General features: G+C 59.5%; 1 protein-coding gene across 1 annotated transcript in view; it reads left to right on the top strand.

The window, feature by feature from the left end:
* The first annotated feature begins 5097 nt into the window (after positions 1-5097).
* aldocb (aldolase C, fructose-bisphosphate, b) overlaps positions 5098-6000 on the top strand; it is a 35243-nt gene continuing 34340 nt past the window's right edge. Inside the window, exon 1 of the mRNA XM_078225925.1 lies at positions 5098-5197. The gene's annotated coding sequence lies outside the window, so the exon portion shown is untranslated. The remainder of the gene's footprint in view (positions 5198-6000) is intronic.

Raw genomic sequence — 6000 nt, 5'->3', positions numbered from 1 at the left:
TCACTGTGTTGGGCGGGTTTGGGAGGTATCGCTGTGTTGGGTGTGTTTGGGGGCTGTCGCTGTGTTGGGTGTGTTTGGGGGGGTGTAGCTGTGCTGGGTGGGTTTGTGGGGGGTGTCGCGGTGCTGGGGAGGTTTGAGGGGGTGTCACTGTGCTGGGTGGATTTGGGGAGTGTCGCTGTGCTGGGTGAGTTGGGGGGGCTGTTGCTATGCTGGGTGGGTTCAGGGGCTGTCGCTGTGCTGGGTGGGTTCGGGGGGTGTCGCTGTGCTGGGTGGGTTTGTGGGTGGTGTCGCCGTGCTGGGTGGGTTTGGAGGGTGTCTCTGTGCTGGGTTGGTTTGTGGGGTGTCACTGTGCTGGGTAGATTTGAGGGTGTCGCTGAGCTGGGTGGTTTGGGGGGATGTCGCTGTGTTGAGTGGGGTTGAGGAGTGTCGCTGTGTTGAGTGGGGTTGAGGAGTGTCGCTGTGTTGGGTGGGTTTGGGGGGCTGTCGCTGTGTTGGGTGGGTTTGGGGGGCTGTCGCTGTGTTGGGTGGGGTTGAGGAGTGTCGCTGTGCTGGGTGGGTTTGAGGGGCTGTCGCTGTGTTGGGTGGGTTTGGGGGGGTGTCGCTGTGCTGGGTGGGTTTGGGGAGCTGTCGCTGTGCTCGGTGGGTTTGGGGGGAGTCGCTGTGCTGGGTGGGTTTGAGGGGCTGTCGCTGTGGTGGGTGGATTTGGTGGGTGTCGCTGTGCTGGGTGGATTTGGGGGTGTCGCTGTGCTGGGTGAGTTGGGGGGTGTCGCTGTGCTGGGTGGGTTTGGGGGTGTCGCTGTGCTGGGTTGGTTTGGGGGGTGTCACTATGCTGTGTGGGTTTGGGGGGTGTCACTGTGTTGGGCGGGTTTGGGAGGTATCGCTGTGCTGGGTGTGTTTGGGGGGGGTGTCGCTGTGCTGGGTGGGTTTGTGGGGGGTGTCGCGGTGCTGGGTGGGTTTGGCGGTGTCACTGGGCTGGGTGGGTTTGGGGGGGTGTCACTGTGTTGGGCGGGTTTGGGAGGTATCGCTGTGTTGGGCGGGTTTGGGAGGTATCGCTGCGCTCGGTGGGTTTGGGGGGAGTCGCTGTGTTGGGTGGGTTTGGGGGTGTCGCTGTGCTGGGTGGGTTTGGGGGGTGTCGCTGTGCTGGGTGGGTTTGAGGGGGTGTCACTGTGCTGGGTGGATTTGGGGAGTGTCGCAGTGCTGGGTGAGTTGGGGGGCTGTTGCCATGCTTGGTGGGTTCAGGGGCTGTCGCTGTGCTGGGTGTGTTTGGGGAGCTGTCGCTGTGCTGGGTGTGTTTGGGGGGATGTCGCTGTGCTGGGTGGGTTGGGGAGCTGTCGCTGTGCTGGGTGTGTTTGGGGAGCTGTCGCTGTGCTGGGTGGGTTTGGGGGGGTGTCGCTGTGTTGGGTGGGTTTGGGGGGATGTCGCTGTGTTGGGTGGGTTTGGGGGGATGTCGCTGTGCTGGGTGTGTTTGGGGAGCTGTCGCTGTGCTGGGTGTGTTTGGGGAGCTGTCGCTGGGCTGGGTGGGTTTGGGGGGGTGTCACTGTGTTGGGCGGGTTTGGGAGGTATCGCTGTGTTGGGTGGGTTTGGGGGGTGTCGCTGTGCTGGGTGAGTTGGGGGGTGTCGCTGTGCTGGGTGTGTTTGGGGGGATGTCGCTGTGTTGGGTGGGTTTGGGGGTTGTCGCTGTGCTGGGTGGGTTTGGGGGGATGTCGCTGTGCTGGGAGGGTTTGGGGGGTGTCGCTGTGCTGGGTGGGTTTGGGGGGATGTCGCTGTGCTGGGTGGGTTTGGGGGGATGTCGCTGTGTTGGGTGGGTTTGGGAGGTATCGCTGTGCTCGGTGGGTTTGGGGGGAGTCGCTGTGTTGGGTGGGTTTGGGGGGAGTCGCTGTGTTGGGTGGGTTTGGGGGGTGTCGCTGTGCTGGGTGGGTTTGGGGGGATGTCGCTGTGTTGGGTGGGTTTGGGGGGATGTCGCTGTGTTGGGTGGGTTTCGAGGGTGTCACTGTGCTGGGTTGGTTTGTGGGGTGTCACTGTGCTGGGTAGATTTGAGGGTGTCGCTGGGCTGGGTGGTTTAGGGGTGTCACTGTTGTGTGGGGTTGAGGAGTGTCACCGTACTGGGTGTGTTTGGGGAGCTGTCACAGTGCTGGGTGGGTTTGGGGGGATGTCGCTGTGTTGGGTGGGCTTGGGGGGATGTCGCTGTGTTGGGTGGATTTGGGTGGGGTGTCGCTGTGCTGGGTGGGTTTGGGGGGGTGTCGCTGTGTTGGGTGGGCTTGGGGGGATGTCGCTGTGTTGGGTGGGTTTGGGGGGATGTCGCTGTGTTGGGTGGGCTTGGGGGGATGTCGCTGTGTTGGGTGGGTTTGGGGGGATGTCGCTGTGTTGGGTGGGTTTGGGGGGATGTCGCTGTGTTGGGTGGGTTTGGGGGGATGTCGCTGTGTTGGGTGGGCTTGGGGGGATGTCGCTGTGTTGGGTGGGTTTGGGGGGATGTCGCTGTGTTGGGTGGGTTTGGGGGGTGTCACTGTGCTGGGTGGGTTTGGGGGGTGTCGCTGTGTTGGGTGGGCTTGGGGGGATGTCGCTGTGTTGGGTGGGTTTGGGGGGATGTCGCTGTGTTGGGTGGGTTTGGGGGGTGTCACTGTGCTGGGTGGGTTTGGGGGGTGTCACTGTGCTGGGTGGGTTTGGGGGGGTGTCACTGTGCTAGGTGGGTTTGGGAGGTATCGCTGTGTTGGGTGGGTTTGGGGGGGTGTCGCTGTGTTGGGCGGGTTTGGGGGGATGTCGCTGTGTTGGGTGGGTTTGGGGGGTGTCACTGTGCTGGGTGGGTTTGGGGGTTGTCGCTGTGTTGGGTGGGCTTGGGGGGATGTCGCTGTGTTGGGTGGGTTTGGGGGGATGTCGCTGTGTTGGGTGGGTTTGGGGGGTGTCACTGTGCTGGGTGGGTTTGGGGGGTGTCACTGTGCTGGGTGGGTTTGGGGGGGTGTCACTGTGCTAGGTGGGTTTGGGAGGTATCGCTGTGTTGGGTGGGTTTGGGGGGGTGTCGCTGTGTTGGGTGGGTTTGGGGGGGTGCCGCTGTGTTGGGTGGGTTGGGGAGTGTCGCTGTGTTGGGTGGGTTTGTGGGTGTCGCTGTGCTGGGTGGGTTTGGGGATGTTGCTGTGCTGGGTGGGTTTGTGGGATGTTGCTGTGCTGGGTAGGTTTGGGGGTTCTCACTGTGCTGGGTGTGTTGGGGGGGTGTTGCTGTGCTGTGTGGGTTTTGGGGAGCTGTCGCTGTGTTGGGTGGGTTTGAGGGAGTGTCACTGTGTTGGGTGGGTTTGAGGGAGTGTCGCTGTGCTGGGTGGGTTTGGGGGGGATGTCGCTGTGTTAGGTGGGGTTGAGGAGTGTCACTGAGTTGGGTGGATTTGGGGGGGTGTCGCTGTGTTGGGTGGGTTTGAGGGAGTGTTGCTGTGCTGGGTGGGTTTGGGGGTGTCGCTGTCCTGGGTGGATTTGGGGGGGTGTCGCTGTGTTGGGTGGGTTTGGGGGGGTGTCGCTGTGTTGGGTGGGTTTGGGGGGGGTGTTGCTGTGCTGGGTGGATTTGGGGGGGTGTCACTGTGCTGGGTGGGTTTGGGGGGGTGTTGCTGTGCTCGGTGGGTTTGGGGCGAGTCGCTGTGCAGGGTGGATTTGAGGGGGTGTCGCTGTGCTGGGTGGATTTGAGGGGGTGTCACTGTGCTGGGTGGGTGTGAGGGGGTGTCGCTGTGCTGGGTGGATTTGAGGGGGTGTCACTGTGCTGGGTGGGTGTGAGGGGGTGTCGCTGTGCTGGGTGGGTTTGGGGGGTGTCGCTGTGCTGGGTGGGTTTGGGCGGTGTCGCTGTGCTGGGTAGGTTTGGCGGGTCTCACTGTGCTGGGTGTGTTTGGGGGGGCGTCGCTGTGCTGAGCTGGTTTGTGGGGGTGTCGCGGTGCTGGGTGGGTTTGGGGAGGTGTCGCCGTGCTGGGTGGATGTGGGGGCTTTCGCTATGCTGTGTGGGTTTGGGGGGTTGTGGCTGTGCTGGCTGGGTTTGTGGGGGGTGTCGTTGTGCTGGGTGGGTTGAAGGGGGTGTCGCTGTGCTGGGTGAGTTTGGGGGGGGTCACTGTGCTGGATGCGTTTGGAGGGTGCCGCTGTACTGGGTGGGTTTGGTTGTGTCGCTGTGCTGGGTGGGTTTGTTGGGGTGTTGCTGTGCTGGGTGGATTTGGGGATGTCGATGGGTTTGGGGATGTCGCTGTGCTGGATAGGCTTGGGGGGTGTCGCTGTGCTGGGTGGGTTTGGGAGGTATCGGTGTGCTGGGTGCATTTGCGGGGCTGTCGCTGTGCAAGGTGGGTTTGAGGGGGTGTCTCTGTGCTGAGTAGGTTTGGGGAGCAGTCGCTGTGCTGGGTGGGTTTGAGGGGTGTTGCTGTGCTGGGTGGGTTTGGAGTGTGTCGCTATACTAGGTGGTTTTGGGGGGTGTCACTGTGCTGGGTGGGTTTGTGGGTGGTGTCGCTGTGCTGGGTTGGTTTGTGGGGTGTCACTGTGCTGGGTGGGTTTGTGGGTGGTGTCGCTGTGCTGGGTTGGTTTGTGGGGTGTCACTGTGCTGGGTGGGTTTGGGGGTGTCTCTGTGCTGGGTGGGTTTGGGGGTGTCTCTGTGCTGGGTGGGTTTGGGGGGTGTCACTGAGCTGGGTGGGTTTGGGGGTGTCTCTGTGCTGGGTGAGTTGGGGGGTGTCACTGAGCTGGGTGGGTTTGGGGGTGTCTCTGTGCTGGGTGGGTTTGGGGGTGTCTGTGCTGGGTGGGTTTGGGGGTGTCTCTGTGCTGGGTGAGTTGGGGGGTGTCACTGAGCTGGGTGGGTTTGGGGGTGTCTCTGTGCTGGGTGAGTTTGGGGGTGTCGCTGTGCTGGGAGTGTTTGGGGTATGGGGTTGTTCCTGTTAAGGCTGTTTGGGGTGAATTCGGCAAGGATGGCTGGTTTCCTGTGGGAATTGGCGGGGTTGGGAGGTGGCTTTCACTGTGTTTCAGATAGGCTGGAGATTGCTTTGTGGGGATTATTGTCTGCCTCTGCCGCGGCGGTTCTGGGCGGAGTTTGCGCCAGTCACGTATCTCTGCGGCATCACAATCGCTTTATTAAAGCAAAGGCGGAGCGTAGAAAACCGCATTGAGGGCAAATCCGGCTGGAGACACGGAGCAGAATTGGAGTTGGAGTGAGACACACAGACAGACTGGTAGAGTGAAGACGGAGTCCTTTTTGGTGAGAAGCAGACTGGGTTGGGGGTCCTCAATGTGTATTTATTACCAGTTTTGAAACGGCATTTGATAATTAATTCTTGGTGGCTGACCCCACACTTCACACTGCAGTGGTTTCAATTCAACTCGGAATAATTGCGTTTAATTTACTATTGTTGCCGGGGGAGGAATGCTTTAAAGTGATTTGCTGTTGGTGGACGTGGGAGTCCAGTTAGTGTTTCAATTTAATGTGATTGCTAATTATTTATCATTTCAATGCTTGCGAATTTTGACTTTAATGATTAAAGATTAATCGAGTCGGCATTGAAGACAGACACAAACAGACAGACCGAACAGCATTCTATGAAACACAACATCACCCACACTGAAACCTGCCACTATATCCAAAGACCTTTCCACAACATCATTCTTAGAAACCAGCAGAGTGAATCCTGCACAATAAATACTAGTCATTGCGTATGATGTCTATGTGGCTCCCTCTACACTGTCCCCCGTCAAGCACTCCCAGGACAGGTACAGCACGGGGTTAGATAGAGAGTAAATCTCCCTCTGCACTGTCCCCATCAAACACTCCCAGGACAGGTACAGCACAGGGTTAGATACAGAGTGAACTTATTACAGTGACTTGAGTAGGTTGTTACTTTCCTGCCAACATCAAGAGTGAGACTCCTATTGCCCCAGACAACTTGTTACCCCAAGCTTTATGTGGTCTGCCTGAGAATTATTTGGCAATTAGCTTGGGTTAATGGATGTGTTCCACAAGGTATGGACATTTCTTCAAATTCACTTTGTTTGAGGAACATGAAC

The sequence above is a fragment of the Mustelus asterias genome, chromosome 12 (assembly GCF_964213995.1).
Source record: "Mustelus asterias chromosome 12, sMusAst1.hap1.1, whole genome shotgun sequence".
NCBI classification, from domain to species: Eukaryota; Metazoa; Chordata; class Chondrichthyes; order Carcharhiniformes; family Triakidae; genus Mustelus; species Mustelus asterias.
Note: the sequence above shows the minus strand (reverse complement) of the source record. Positions and strands in the feature narration are given on the sequence as shown.